Below are 16,352 nucleotides of genomic sequence, written 5' to 3'. Positions count from 1 at the left end.
CAGGACCAACCACGGCGTTGAGAGAGGACACAGTGCAGCCATTGTCACATACTGTGTATTTTGATAAACTAACAGCTCTGATTCGAACCTTTTCCCATCAGGTAACTCCTGTACCAGCGCAACCCGAGGAACTGCCATCACCAGTCACAACAGACTGGGTCAGGATCAGAAAATTCCGCAGAAAGTGGAATGAACCACGGTGGTCTCAACCTATACGTGTGACAGCTCGCACCTCACATTGTGTGCAACTCCAAGGCAAAGGAGACACTTGGTTCCATTTAACATCCTGTGTAGCTTGTGACCCCCCTTCTAGGTCTCTTGCTGACACTGGTTTGGACCTGAGGACTCAGGTCCAAGAGAGGGAGGATACACAGAGTGCGAACGGTAACACAGACACTGAAATTGCTATTGAACAACACCAACAGCTCCAAATTATACACAAAACAGGTGACATTTTCACAAGTCCACACACAGAACCATTGGCTCACTGTGTAAGTGCTGACTGTGCATACGGAGCAGGTATAGCTAAACAGTTCAAACAACGATACGGTACACAGAAAGTAATTGATCAAAATAAACAACCAGGTGAATGTGCAGTGACTACAGAAGAAGACGGCAGAATTATTTTTCACCTAATAACCAAAGAACAATACACTGATTTACCAACATATGACTGTTTCACAGAAAGCCTAAAACACATGAGAGATTGGTGTGTGGATAACAGAGTAAAAACAGTCTCAGTACCCCGGCTGGGGTGTAGTCTAGATAAACTAGACTTCAAGAAAGTACAAAAGATTCTGAGTGAAGTGTTCACGGACGTGGACATACAAATAACCATTTATTCCTTATAATCAAGTTTTCATTATTGTGTGATTTTGAGTGTTTTTCAATGTTTTTCAATTTTCAGGTTTAACAGTGTATTTTTAAGAAGTGTTTTCTTACAGGTTTTAAGGTATTAAGTTTTTAAGAAGTGTTGATGTTGTAAAGATAACAAGATATTACTAGAGAGGGTGAATATAACAGCAACAAAATGAAACTGTGGGAAAATTGGAAGTTGTTGTGTGTTAGGGATAATTGCAGGGACCATCGTAGGGATAATTTTTGGAATACAAAAAAGTAAGGAAGGTAATAGCACCACACCGCGAACTATACATAGAAGGTCAATAACATCAACAGACAAGTGCTTACTGAAATATGGAGGAATAGAGATAGAATACACAAAAGGGAGTAGCACATCATATACATTTGATTTAGGATTTTGTGTGACCTCTTTCGAGGTCAAGAGAGGGAATTGTGGGAATATTTTTTAGATAAAAGTATGATTTAAATATCAATATAATCAATAAGTGTTTTCTTTCATTTGTTTCATTAAGCTGTGTGTTTTGGTCATGTGCTTTCTATTTCACTCAGTGGAAAGTACTGGGGCAAACAAAGAAAACAGAGAAAGTTGGGGGTTGGAGTCGTAAATTATCTAGATAAACACACACACATATAAAGAGTCACAAAGAAAAATAAATGTTATGAATCAATCCACTGTATATGTTCTAAGTATAATCATGAGTTGTGATGTGTTTTAATGAATCATAGGATTAAGAAACAACGCTATATAATTAAAAACATTAGATGATTAAGTGTTTTCTTTTTACTAAAAGAATGTTAAGAATGTTGGTGTGTTGTCCGGCCACAATAGACTGTTTTTAGGAGACCACTCCTTGGGGGAGGGTGTCCCTGGAGAACATTCCTCAATACTAGCGACTGACCACAGGATGTATGTTTTGAGAAGGTTTTATTTTTCAGGAACTAAGCAGATAAACGTGGCGTATGGTGATTGGTGGAAAGAGAACAACACTCCTTAAAAGGCAAAGGCGGGGTCAGAAGATAGAACGACGTCACATACTTTATAAATATGGGTGTATTTGAATATTTTGGTTGTTGGTTTTTTGGAGGTCGTCTGACAACCCAAAGCTTTGTTACAGCTTTTCACATCTGATAATAAAACCTCATATTACTTTTGAGCAAATTGTCTCTTCAAATTTCTGAACATGCAGGACTGCCTTTAAAGTCCAACACATGAACAGACCAACAATATCAGCATGTTCAAAAAATATGAGTCCTGAAAAAGCTTAAACATATTATAATGAAAGCTATTGAACATACAGTACAACACACGCAACACAGATGAACACACCACACATATACATATTATCCTTTTTTAGAAACTTTTTTCTTCGCAGAAATAACTGAAACAACAAACCAAGGCATAATGGAAAGAGGCCAATGGGATTAAACACATTCGTTTTACTTCTGGCAGGCTCACTAGGGCTTGTGACTTGTTGCTCGTATCAGACTGCCAACAGCTTCTTGAAGGAGTATGAAGACTCCAAAGAAGTTTCAAAAGAAAGGTGTAACTATTTTTAATAATATGTCATTGAAGTGTGATGGGTAACAGTTTTAAGTATATATAAAAAAAATACATTTTTATTTTATTCCTTATTGTTGTATCGATATCTAAACTGCTGTCTGTATTTAATTCTCAGTAAATGCTTCCATCAATACCTTATACTTTATGCAGACATACAGAGTTGACCAGAGAAATGGAAGGAATGTCAGCAGAAAAAGCGGGAGATATGTCCCCAATCCGGCACGCCATTCCATTTCAAGGACCTAAAGAAGGAAATGTAATGTAAAGTAATGTAAATGTAATGCTGTCATGCTTGTAAGAAATGACCAGCAGTATTCTTATATCTTAACATGGCACTATGACTTCATCTGCAGTCAATGGAATTGTAGCCATCAAAATATTTAACTACTAATAGATATACTGTTTAACTGCTAACCAATTTATCATTATTTACAGTAATTTATTTATGCCATAGACGTATTTTACTTTAATTGTGGTGCTCCTTACAGGAAGAATAATTGTTATAAATTTCAACTGAAACATCTACAAACAATCAATTGTTTGAAATGTGTTCTGCTTAATGCGTTTTGCTTTTAAAAACACACTGTTGATAGGTTGAGTCCTCACTGCCTGAGGGTTCCATTGAAAAACAAAGGTCTTCACCATAGCATGAGTCATTCCAAAAGGGTGACCATGAAGAATATTTGGACGGAAATGCACTCCAACAACCCTACAACATCACGTGAGAAGGCTTATAATCAAATAATTTTACTTATTAAAGTAACTTTCCAATAGTTATTATTTGTTTGAACAGTAAAAAGTAATGTTATATTTGTTATTGTAACAGAGACAATAAATGGAAATACATTACAGTACATTTTTGTGCAACTATGTGTAATGTTTGGTTGAAATTTATGACATTCAGCTCACCTCGTTATGGAAAAAAAAAGACTCAGAGGTTGTGGTTTCTGTGATCCCGACCCAAAACGAAGGACAGACAATTATTGTTCGCCACAGTGAGCTCCGAACACTTAAACCACACCATTTCATTGCCCCCCCACACACACACGCACGCACGCACGCACACACACACGCATTATATATATATATATAATATAATATAAAACACACACAATATATAATAAACACACACACACACACACACACACACATAATGTCTGGTTTACTATCTCTCTTGGGGACAGTCCATAGGTGTAATGTTTTTATACTGTACTGTACTGATTTTAATTTATCTGATCAGTAGCGAATGTTTTGTTCTATATTAATAATGGGAAAAGTTATTCAATAATTAAGTAAACCATAGCCTTACTTTTTGCAAAGATGACAATAACAGCGCAGCGGTCGGTGATCAGTCAAAAGTAAGCAACAGGAGAGAAAAGCGATTGGTCCACAGTAAGCCAGAGAAGAGAAACGCGATTGGTCAGAAGTAAGCCCCATAGAGAAACGCGATTGGTCAAAAGTAAGCCCCGTAGAGAAACACAATTGGTCAAAAGTAAGCCCCAGAGAGAAACGTGATTGCTCATGTGGGCTTACTTTGGGCTTACTTGGCTCAGCCAGTGGGAAACAGTAAGCGCAAGCGAGAGGTAGCGGGACCGACGCCCGCATTCTCCACGTTAGTGGCTTTTGGAGCCTCCTTCACGCCTTCGTGCGTCTTAGCCCTCCCTATGCTACCTGTCGAGGCTCACCGCTGCAGAAAAAGGTCTTCGTGTTGATTCCTGCTCATATGTTCAGTCACAAAACGCCATCAGGGTCCGGTGTCGCTCCTCGCTGTGGCACCTCGACACACATGACAAGAGTCTCCCATATGGTACGTGCATTGCTTTTACCCAGAGCAACGTGATGCAGGAGCTTCACGTCCAAAGACAATCGAGTTGTCACTTAAGATTCCACACGTTTTCTTGCAGTGTTACTTGCATTTTCAATAAGCCAGTGCGCACGTGTGCTGTGGAGCATCTCTTTGCGCTTTCCTGTAGTTTATTGAAAAGCGTTATCCACCCTTAGTGTTGAGCAATTGTCAAAATAAGTCCTTAGCCCTGGGCATGGAAAATCTCTCTGCCCAAATGTTTTTTTTTGTGTGTGTGTGTGTTTGTTTGCAATCACATTAACGTCTCAGACATGGGCAATTTGTTCTGCTGTACCCTCCATCTTCTATGTGGTTCATCGTTCCACAAGTACAACCCTACTCCTGCACATAAACATGGATGAACTTCACTCGTGCTTCGTTAACAGCGCAAACGTTCTAGGAGAAAGGCTCAAACGGTGGGGCGTTAACAATCCCTCTGACGGTGTTCCGCATGGACCCCCAAAAAAGGGAGAAGTTCCGGTGAGAGGTCCCACCGAGATTTGAACTCGGATCGCTGGATTCAGAGTCCAGAGTGCTAACCATTACACCATGGAACCCAGTGTCTAACGGTTGCCGACCCGCCAGATCGCAGAGTAAAGGCCGCTCGGTCTGGTGACGGCAAAGAGCTCTGCTCTAACGCGACGGACAGAGTAACGCTTGCCGAAACCCGGGATCGAACCAGGGACCTTTAGATCTTCAGTCTAACGCTCTCCCAACTGAGCTATTTCGGCCATGTCGACTTGCGCAGGCCTGTCCGCGAACGACCTCAGGCGCAGTAGCCATGAGCGATGGACAGGATGCAAGAGAAAAGTCAATGGCCCGTATGGGGAAAGAACCTTGGCGTTTTTAAGACCACGCTCTAACCAACTGAGCTAACTGGCCACGAGGCTCATGTTTTCACCTTCTGGATTGCCATAGCGCTCTTTGAGCGTCGTACCGTGAGGTGGAAGGCCTAAAGCAGGGCTCGTCCGGGATTTGAACCCGGGATCTCTCGCACCCAAAGCGGGAATCATACCCCTAGACCAACGAGCCAAGCGGTGTGGAGTAATTGTGATGTCCAGCCCCGTGGGAAAGGTATTTCCACCGCCTGTGAGCCCCGTTTCATTGAGCCGAGGCAACGAGCGTCTTTCGGAGACAACGCCGGGTAATTAGCTCAAATGGTAGAGCGCTCGCTTAGCATGCGAGAAGTAGTGGGACCGACGCCCGCATTCTCCACGTCAGTGGCTTTTGGAGCCTCCTTCACGCCTTTGTGCGCCTTAGCCCTCCCTATGCTACCTGTCGAGGCTCACCGCTGCAGAAAAAGGTCTTCGTGTTGATTCCTGCTCATATGTTCATTCACAAAATGCTATCAGGGTCCCGTGTCACTCCTCGCTGTGGCACCTCGACACAAATGACAAGAGTCTCCCACATGGTACATGCGTTGCTCTTACACAGAGCAACGTGATGCAGGAGCTTCACGTCCAAAGACAATCGAGTTGTCACTTAAGATTCCACACGTTTACTTGCAGTGTTACTTGCATTTTCAATAAGCCAGTGTGCACGTGTGCTGTGGTGCGTCTCTTTGTGCTTTCCTCTAGTTTCTTGAAAAGCATTATCCACCCTTAGTGTTGAGCAATTTTCAAAATAAGTCCTTAGCCCTGGGCATGAAAAATCTCTCTGCCCAAATGTTTTTTTTTTTAGTGTGTTTGTTTGCAATCACATGAACGTCTCAGACATGGGCAATTTGTTGTTTAGAGTTGGTAGTTTGCTGCCCCTTGCTGCCTATGCGTGGCGCGACATCCAAAAGATGCCAAAACATCTCGCTTGCCACCCTTGCGTCCGCAGAGCGCCTAGAGTTGGTAGTTTGCTGCCCCTTGCTGCCTATGCGTGGCGCGACATCCAAAAGAAGCCTAAATGTCTCGCTCGCCACCCATCTTTCTTTTTTCTCTCCCTCCCGGCCGTGGCGCCCCCTAGAGGAGCCGGGCGTCCTTAGTGACCTTGCTCATTCGTGCTTAGGGGAGGTTTCTGTCGGATAGACGTCGGATACCCGAGCCAACGTGCGAGGGGGTTTGCGGGCCCATAGAGAACCACTAGAGGCAGGGAGATGTATGTAAAATTAGAAAAAATATTTAATTTCACTTCGCGACCAAGCCCTATGGGTATGACGTCGAGAGTCACGTGACGCAACTTTCTGTAATGTTTCGGGCTCCTGGGGCCTCCGCGGCCCATACGGGAGCCTCTGACACCTGCAACATATCCTATTTCTCTCATAGGTGGCTATCGTACGATGACCCCGGAACGGCCAGGGAGTCTTCAAGTGACCCAGATTCAAATTCTATAGCTCCTTGCGGCCCCCTCATTCGGTTCCCAGAGTTTGAAGTCGGTATGGCCTCGTTATGTAATATATTGCACGTTTTGGGGACGTTGCGGGCCGTTTATTTTTCTGGAATATTTTTTGTGATTTTTTTTCGAGCACTTGCCATACAGCGAGGGCAAGGTTCGAAGCCCCAAGGTTTTTGTTCAAAAATAAAGCAGAATATTGCTGAAAATGCTGGTCAGAGATTTATTTCTGTGAAAAGTGCATTTGTGCAACACGTGAGCATTTTGACAGCCTGAAGTGTGCAATATACCTATACGGGGTGCTTCTAGGATACATATCTGTAGGTTTGTCACAAGAAAATGGGTTTACAGTATGAAAAATTGACCGTTTACAGCATTGTCCACCGTTAGACTAAACGGCTACTGTCAAATAAGTTACGACTGGGACTTCCGGTGGTTTTGCTGAGTCACAGGAAGTCCCAGTCGTAACTTATTTGACAGTCGGTCAGTAGGCTACTAATGTACAAAACACTTTTCAAACAAGAAAAAGCACTAGAAAATGTTCCCTAGGTTCTAGTAAGCCACTCTCTCGGTATGTGAAACATGGGCCAACAGACTACCAGAATATAAAGTTTGGGGCCCCTTGATCCCACTGCGGCCCAACGGCTGCTGCCGACACTCTTAACCTATCCCATTCATTTTCATGAGCTCACGGTGGACAAATGGGACAGAAAAGTCTGATCGACCTGCAATTCACGTATATGCCTCGTCACGGGGCCCTGGGTTGTGTTCTGGAGTTCCGCGCCCCTCGTTGACCTCTCACTTTGCCCAAAAAGACACCAGCAGCCTACATATAGGTTGCGAATGTATGCTCTGGAATACAGGGGTCAAAGGTCACAAGGTCTTAATACTCGGCACGGTATACCGTGGGGGTCTCCCAAGCCGGGATATCGAGTACCGTGGTTCTCGGTCACCTCGAAGTATCTTATTCTTGAAAAAAGAATTGAGGCCCAATTTTGTTCAGTTTGCTCATTCAAGAGGGTCTTTCTGGCTACGAAATGAAGAAGCCTGCATGAGAGACTTTTTCAAACCGCATTTTAACCGCAACAAAATATGTGTGGCATGTACATTCGTAAACTATTTAATGGGAGCCTCATAGGTAAATAATGAACAAAGCCTATGGAGACACATTCCTTCATGATAATGTACATTAAAGCTCAATATTGTGCTCTACAGGCTTAAATCTGTGTAAATTCGCCTCCTATGTGACAGGTAATTAGTGGGATGCATTTTTGTGAATTGTGATTTTGTGCTACAGTTTGAGAATCCTTAGCGCTTTGTCACACATGGCTATTTCTTACATCTGTATCTTATTTGAAGGGGCCCTCATACGTGGCGAATGTACAAAGCCTCTAAATTACCATTATTTGCTTTGGCAATGAGTTATTCAGGTAAAACCAATAATATTGTACACAGAAGATACATTCCTTCACAATGATGTACAATAAAGCTCGTAGTTGTGCTCCAGAAGCTTAAAAATGGTGTGTCCATTAGCTACCTATGGGAGCCGTGCCAAAAGTTTTATGTGTGGCATGTACATTCGTAACTTATTTAATGGGACCCTCATAGGTAAATAATGGACAAAGCCTATTAAGGGTCATTATAAACCTAAGTAAGGAGTTATATAGCTTAATCCAACAGTAGAGTGTATGAGAGTCACAGCCCTTCACAATGACGTGCATTAAGGCTCATAGATGTGCTCCAGAGGCTTAAACATGGTGTGTCCATTAGCTACCTATGGGAGCCATGCCAAAAGTGTTACGTGTGGCATGTACATTCGTAACTTATTTAATGGAACCCTCATAGGTAAATAATGGAGAAAGCCTATTAAGGGTCATTATGAGCCTAAGTAAGGAGTTATATAGCTTAATCCAACAGTAGAGTGTTTGAGAGTCACAGCCCTTCACAATGATGTGCATTAAGGCTCAGAGTTGTGCTACAGAAGCTTAAAAATGGTGTATCCATTAGCTACCTATGGGAGCCATGCCAAAAGTGTTATGAGTGGGATGTACATTGTCTACCTATGTGAGCCCTGTCAAATAAGTTATGTGTGGCATGTACATTCGTAGCGTTTTTAATGTCGCCCTCATAGGTAAATAATGGACAAAGCCTATTAAGGGTCATTATATATCCTTGGCAATGAGTTATATGGCTTAAACCAACAGTATGGTGTATGAGAGGCACAGCCCTTCACCATGACCTGAATTAAAGCTCACAGATGTGCTCCAGGAGCATAAAAATGGTGTGTACATTAGCTACCTATGAGGACCCGTCAAATAAGTTACGACTGGCACTTCCTGTGACTCGGCAAAACCACAGGAAGTACCAGTCATAACTTATTTGACAGTAGCCTCGTAGGCTTACAGTGGACAATACTGTAAACGGTCAAATTTTTAGACTGCAAACAACTTTCTTCTGACAAACCTACAGATGTGTGTCCTAGAAGCACCTCGCATTGGTATATTGCACACCTCAGGCTATTAAAATGCTTATTTAGCATACAAACGCACTTTTCACAGAAATTAGTCTCTCACCAGCATTTTCAGCAAAAAACTGCTTTATTCTTGTACAAAAACCTCGGGGCTTCGAATGCTAGTTCGACTCACCCTCATGCACCACATATCCGAAGCCCGTACCCCTCGCTGTACGGCAAGTGCTCGAAAAAAATCACAAAACATATTCAGATAAAATAAACGGCCCACAACCTCTCCAAACAGGGTCGATAAAGTACATAACGAGGTTGTACCGACTTCAAACTCTGGGAACCGAATGACGGGGCCGCTAGGAGCTTCAGATTTTGAATCGGGGTCATTCGAAGTCCCCGGGGCCGTTCTGGGCTCATCGTACGATAGCCACCTATGAAAATAATGGGATAGGAGCATGTGTCAGAGGCTCCCGTACGGCCCGCAGAGGCCACAGGAGCCCGAAACCTAACAGAAAGTTGCGTCACGTGGCTCCCGACGACATACCGATAGGGCTAGGTCGGACTATGAAATTAAGTATTTTTTATTATTTTTCATACATCTCTGTCCCTCACATTGATCTCTATGGGCCATGTGACTGTAAAATGTATTTTTTTAAGACTGTAAACAGCTTTTGTATGACAAATCTATGTCATGAGGGGGTGGCGAGGAGCTACATAATTTGAATCGGGGTAATTCGGATTCCCCGGGGCCGTTCGGGGGTCTCTGTACGATAGGCACCAATGAAAATAATAGGATAGGTTGCAGATGTCAGAGGCTCCCGTACCACCCGGCAGCAAGCGGCAGCAAACTACCAACTACAGGCACGCTGCGGACGCAAGGGCGGCGAGCGAGACGTTTTGGCATCTTTTGGATGTCGCGCCACGAATAGGCAGCAAGGTGCAGCAAACTACCTACTCTAGGCGCGCTGCAGACGTGAGGAAGACTATGGCAGAGTTAGGCATCAGGTAAATTTACCAATTCAGGTAAACGAGCCCTTCGTCTGCCTAGTCGACCGATGGCAATCTGTATGAATGGACAATTGTCCACGATTTACCTAGCTTCCCTTGCAGCTTGATAATTACAGACAGGTGTGCTGAAGCAGGGTTGGAGCTGCAATCTGCAGGACGGTCGATCTCCAGGAGCAGGGTTGGTGACCACTGGCCAACACAATCACGGTGCTCCTAGTCACGCTCTGGCGTAAAGCCTCGTAACGCGACCGCCGTCCCGATGGGCGAACAGACATGCGTCAGCTGTGCTGTTTGTGGCAACATGTGGCAACATCTCTTCAGAGTTGTTGATTGCATCAGTTTGTTGATGGATGAGAACTTCACCTCGTTAGCCACTCCCAGATGGAATGTTTACGGAGGAGCCCGCACCAAAGATGACCCCCTTAAACATTGCGGTGCGACATAGGAAGCGCGCTGGTTCGAGAGCTGGTGGTTGTAGCTCGAGTTTCTCTTGATCTACGCATTAAAACTTCCGCCTTTTACAAAAGATTTCCGTGGGGTGACACCACTGTAAGTTCAATGTGCTTTTGGACGGCTCCGCTCACAGAGGGCCTCGGTGAACGTGTTAGGAATCAGAGAGTTTAAGAATCCGCCTCTGTCGGATTGCCTTTGCACATCGCTGTCTCCTGGCTGTTTTGGGGCTCTTGGTTTTCCTCTGCTTGTTGCGAGTTTATTGTCAACATGTGCTCAGATAGATAGAGAGTTTTGTGCGATGCTCTTCAAACGTGTGGTTTTACTATGCTTCCTCTGTGCTGGAAAACAGTTGACGTGCATATCCCCTCCAAGTCGGGTGCTGCAGTCTCCCATATGGCCTAGCCGTTAGGATTCATGGTTTTCACCCAGGCGGCTCTGGTTCAACTCCCGGTATTGGAAAACGGTGGGTTTCTTAGCTGCTCTTTCACTTGTAAATACCCCGTTGTTTCACAGTGAGGCAGCTGTGTAGGAGGTCAAACAAATTGCCACTGATCTCGTTTATGAGCCTTTCTGGGCTCCTCCTACTTTTAAGCCCCTTTGCACCATCCAAATTCAAGTGAGCACACAGTATTTACCTTCTATTGTAAAGAGCTTCCTGAGGCCTCAGGTAACATGTGCTGGATACACAGTGTTGTGTCCCGGGTGCCGACAATTCAAAAGTACAGCGAGGAGCTTTTTTTTACGACACGTCTTATCACTGTCTTCACATTTTGAACCTCACCTCTACATAGAAAACATCCTAATCGTCCAACAGTGTTAAAGTGGACAATCCCGTAGGTGCAAAAAGCTCCTTCTGATTCGGCAACAAAGTCACGGCGACCGGTTAACTAGCAGCAGTCAGTCAAGTCAAAGTGCGACAGCAGCCACAAAGCATCGCTAACAAGGCTTCCAGGCACAAAGAACCAGTGACCACGATGTGATTTAAACAAGAAATCTTCTGATCTGGAGTCAGACGCTTCCGTTGCGCCACGAAGCCTCTCGTTGGCCTACACAATCACGGTGCTCCTAGTCATGCTCTGGTGTAAAGCCTCGTGACGCGACCTCCGTCTCGATGGCCGATCCAACATGCGTCAGCTGTGCTGTATGTGGCAACAAAAACCTTAACGCGTCCCTGGGTGTGCTCGAACCACCAACCTTTCAGGTAACAGCCGAACGCGCTACCCGATTGCGCCACAGAGACAGACAGAGGTGACATGCGGGCAAGGGACGGTGTGGAATTTGTTTCTCAGACTTGGTTTGATTTGGAAACAAACAGCAGAGCTTTGCAGAGTCATAACCACATACGTCGCAACACGCCAATATAGCGGATGCTTTCAGAGAGCCCTTTTTGCCGCATATTGGTTAAGAGTCATTGCGCGTTCTGTATTTTACCAAGAAGCTGCACAAACATCCTGTCACCTGACCTGGTGAAAAGCACCAAGAACTGAAGGCTCTTACACGCCCAACGTGGGGCTCGAACCCACGACCCTGAGATTAAGAGTCTCATGCTCTACCGACTGAGCTAGCCGGGCGTACCTCAGACAGGGATTTAGGATGACACTACGGAACACTGGCTAAATTTGGCAGTTAATTGACTCACTTTAAAGCGACAGATAGGAAGCAGTTAAAGGAATCTAGTGAGTTGGTAATTCACTCAGGAAGCACTTTCAGTGGGTTCATTTTGACAGCAAATTTTGATTTAGTTTTAGTCATAGTCTTTTGACGAAAATGCAATTTAGTTTTAGTCACATTTTAGTCAACCCCATCATTTTAGTTTTAGTCTAGTTTTAGTCGACGAAATATGAATAACACTTTAGTCGAATAAATATACATTATATTTAGTCTACTAAAATCTAAATGGTTTAAATCATTTACTTAAAGTAAATAAATATTCCATACAAAGATTCAACTGTTTTGACATAATTTACTTCACCTTAAAATGAAATTAAACCTGGTCATTACCTTTATTTTTCAGAAAAGTTCAGAAACTAGATTTGCATTGTTGGAAAACAGAATATTAGACCATGAACGACATGTTCCAGTTCATTCAATCCCATTTGACTCAATTGACTCTTTAAGTAGGGCGTATTCATTCAGTTCATTCAACCAATGAAACGCTCTGACAGGGCTCACACTCAAAGGCTATTGGCTCATGGCATGCCTCTTTGAAGAAAGAGCTGCACTGTCTTTGCTTGATACAGCAATGAATGAGAAATAGCTTTCAAAAAGACATATTATATAAATTGTATTACATTTCTTTAATCATGCAAACATGTTACATACTTGGTTCGAATGTACAGTTTGACTCACTTCATCACTTCTATAATCAGTAGAGGACAGCGCTGGTTTCTTTTTGCTGACTTTATGTTGCATTTCACGTTATGCAGCAGCTCGTGTTAAGTTAACATAGGCATATAAAAACCTTTGTGCTGCCCTCGTAATGTGTTTCGGGGTGACTCACCTGCAGTCGCGCTTCAAGTTTGCGGCGTTTTACCAGCGATCGTGAAGGAAAATAAGACGCTTTGTAAACCGCGTGGAGACACAGAATACACGTGTGTGCTTCCCCTTCTCCCAGAGACTTCTCTCTACCGTTTATATGAGATAAGCACATGCGCGCAAACGGATGTCCGCCAGGTGGGACAAGAATATTTTTGTCTCGTTTTTATTAGTTGACGAAAATGTCAGTATAGTTTTATTACAGTTTTCGTTATCATGCATTCATTTTTATTTAGTTATCGTCTCGTTTTCGTCAGTGAAAACATGTTGTTAATGAATACTTTTCGTCATAGTTTTCGTCAACGAAATTAACATTGGTTCGTGGAAATTTCCCCATTCCCCATTTCCCCAATAAACTGCCATATGGCGCATAGTGGGGGCGATGGATCGTCTCACCGAAAAATGATCCCCGGTAGTCGCTGAATAGATCACGCAACACCCATTTACACTTACCCAGGGGTAATACCACCACACTTATAGCTAACCCCATATAGTGGGTGAGTGGACACCTCTTGGGGCGCCCAAGAGCCATGGAGACCCTGGTGAGAAATCCCACCCCCCCCACCACGGTCCACGAAACCGTTTGTGGTCCACGCCAGCCTTTTCCCATTCAGGTAAGCCTCCGCAGAGGTAATCCAACCTTCTAAATAGCCGCTTTCACAGCTAAATGGCTGGTCATTCAGGGTGGGGTAGCTTACTGCTGGGGAGTCGAGTCCTTGCTTTCCGCTATTCGTCCCCGCTGGCCATTGAACGCGTGGGGTGTGCCAGGACCATGCCTCCAGACACGCCCACTACCACGAAACCACTATCTGTCCACTGATCATCTACTTCACTCACTGGGCCTCAGATCAAAGGGGGTGGAACCCCAGGTCCCGCGCACTACCACGAAACCATCGGAAGATTTCGAAACTTCGGTCAATCCACCATCACGGGCCACCGAGTCGGGATCTGAAGTTTGGGGGGCCTGGCTTCTTTCTAAGGGTCTTTAACTCGGATGAGTGTACCGCAAAAGTCTTGCTTTTTTCTAAGTGTCTCCCATTGAAACAAATAGGCAAAGAGAGTGACATATGATTGGGAATATAAAAAACTTTTTTGGGCTCCAGGCCTTAGCCCTTTCGGTATGTCGCCCGTGGGGGCGTGTCGCAAACTCCCGTGCAATGTGGGGTCCCTCGGGCCCCCAGGGGTCTCGCGGCTTTAGGTCCTCGTGTAGATTAAATGAGTGGGTTTGCAACCGTGTGCGTTTAATGGAAATCTCGTCGGCCTTCTGTTCGCCCCCGAAGGGTCGCATGGTCTCGAGATTTTAGATTCCGACTCGCTAGTGCACCCTCGAACATGTCTCTGAAGAGCTAAGCCCCACGACCTCGTTCGGTGAGTCAAAGGTCAAAAAAGCAACAAAAGCGTGACTGTATTTTTCAAGGAATATTTTTGTTTATTTTTTATCAACCACTTCCTGTACGCCTACGGTTTCGGCCCTTTAATATGTCACAGCAGGGGATCCCATGTGTCAGCATTCGACGCCCTGAGTTTGCACCTCCCTCGGGGCCCCCGATACGGTGCACCATACCTGGAAACATTTGTTCTGCCCCATTCATTAAACTGTACAGCGGATGTCCAGAAAACGAGGTTTGAGAGGTCAGGGGATCTCGAGGCTTCGGTCACACGACCGTCACGGGCCACCGAGTCGGGACGTGAAGTTTGGGGGTCCTAGCTTCTTTCTAAGGGTATTTGATTTGGATGAGTATTCCGCAAAAATCCGGCCTTTTGTCTCAGTGTCTCCCATTGAAACGAATGGGCAGGAACAGTGATGAGTGATTGAGGAGGTATGTCGCCCTTGGGGGCGTGACGCAAACACTTGTGCAATTTGGGGTCACTCGGGCCCCCAGTTGTCTCGCGGCTTGAGGTCCTCGTGTAGTGTAAATGAGTGACTATGCAACCACTGAACAGACTACACAGCAACCAGGAAGTTCCCTCTTACCATTGTAACTGACAGGCCACGTGTTTGTGTTATCAAGAAGGCTTATTTTTGTAAATAAGCCTCATTGATTGGCAAGCCATGTGTAATGGTTATTTTGGATGTCAACCTTAGGCCCAAATATGCATACTGTGACAAATGCACACAGTATGTCATGCAACACAGTGTACCTAATCACATACTGGAAGACGAGATGAAACAAAGGTCACTGAAGGTAACAGTTAGTCACAATTTGTAATTTTAAACAATGCCGCCGAAACACTTATGAGGCATCTGCCGAATAATGGATATGAAGCACTGAAATGTCCCCGCTACAGATTTATTTGCATGCCACGTGTAGGGGATATTTCGGATGTCAACCTTAGGCCCAAATATGCATACTGTGACTAATGCACATAGTATGTCGTGCAACACAGTGTACCTAATCACATACTGGAAGATCAATGCAAATAAACAACATTTGGATTCATTTTTAGTCATTTTATGAATTGCCGTTGAAACAGCTATTTGGCCTCCGCTGAACAGACTACACAGTAACCAGGAAGTTCCCTCCTTAAATTGTAACTGACAGGCAACGTGTATGTGTTATCTCGGAGGCTTATTTTTGTATCAAAACATGCATTTTACGTTTAAAGATCATGCTATGTTGTTCAACACAATGTGCTTAATCACATACTGGAAGATGAGATGAAACAAAGGTCACTGAGGGTCACAGTTAGTCACAATTTGTCATTTTAAACAATGCTGTCGAAACACTTAAGAGGCCTCCGCCGAATAATGGATATGATGCACTGAAAAGTCCCCACTACCCATTGATTCGCAAGCCACGTGTAGTGGTTATTGCGGTCAAAATGTGCATTTTGTTTTTAACAAACACGACACACCTCTCAGCACGGTGGGCTCGATGACATATCCGAAGATCAATTGAAACGGGCGTCGTTTAAAAAAAAACACGGGACCACCGGCCCGGGACCGCCGGCGGGGGATCCGGGGGGCGTGCCTATGCGATCCGCGGGGTCGCCTTGGCCCGGGATCGAGTTTCTGAAAAAAATAGTGGTTTAGTAGACGAAAAGTTGTTTGGTGGTAGTGGGCGGGGCCTGGGGGCGTGTCCAATGTATGATCCANCTTGTGCAATTTGGGGTCACTAGGGCCCCCAAGGGTCTCGCGGCTTGAGGTCCTCGTGTAGTGTAAATGAGTGACTCTGCAACCACTGAACAGACTACATAGCAACCAGGAAGTTCCCTCTTACCATTGTAACTGACAGGCCACGTGTATGTGTTATCAAGGAGGCTTATTTTTGTATCAAAACATGCATTTTACGTTTTAAGATCATGCT

The 16,352-nt window shown here is 44.4% G+C and overlaps 5 non-coding genes across 5 annotated transcripts; all 5 read right to left on the bottom strand.

The window, feature by feature from the left end:
* Positions 1–4,750: 4,750 nt before the first annotated feature.
* On the bottom strand, positions 4,751–4,822 carry trnaq-cug (transfer RNA glutamine (anticodon CUG)). Its single transcript has one exon. It is a non-coding gene; the product is annotated as a tRNA-Gln (tRNA).
* A 101-nt stretch (positions 4,823–4,923) lies between these two features.
* Positions 4,924–4,996, bottom strand: trnaf-gaa (transfer RNA phenylalanine (anticodon GAA)). Its single transcript has one exon. It is a non-coding gene; the product is annotated as a tRNA-Phe (tRNA).
* A 229-nt stretch (positions 4,997–5,225) lies between these two features.
* trnap-ugg (transfer RNA proline (anticodon UGG)) lies at positions 5,226–5,297 on the bottom strand. The gene has a single exon. It is a non-coding gene; the product is annotated as a tRNA-Pro (tRNA).
* Positions 5,298–11,675: 6,378 nt separating this feature from the next.
* trnan-guu (transfer RNA asparagine (anticodon GUU)) lies at positions 11,676–11,749 on the bottom strand. Its single transcript has one exon. It is a non-coding gene; the product is annotated as a tRNA-Asn (tRNA).
* Positions 11,750–12,007: 258 nt separating this feature from the next.
* Positions 12,008–12,080, bottom strand: trnak-cuu (transfer RNA lysine (anticodon CUU)). Its single transcript has one exon. It is a non-coding gene; the product is annotated as a tRNA-Lys (tRNA).
* Positions 12,081–16,352: the final 4,272 nt, after the last annotated feature.

Source organism: Triplophysa rosa, linkage group LG17 (genome assembly GCF_024868665.1).
Source record: "Triplophysa rosa linkage group LG17, Trosa_1v2, whole genome shotgun sequence".
In the NCBI taxonomy this organism is placed as follows: Eukaryota; Metazoa; Chordata; class Actinopteri; order Cypriniformes; family Nemacheilidae; genus Triplophysa; species Triplophysa rosa.
This window is presented reverse-complemented; position numbering and strand designations above follow the sequence as displayed.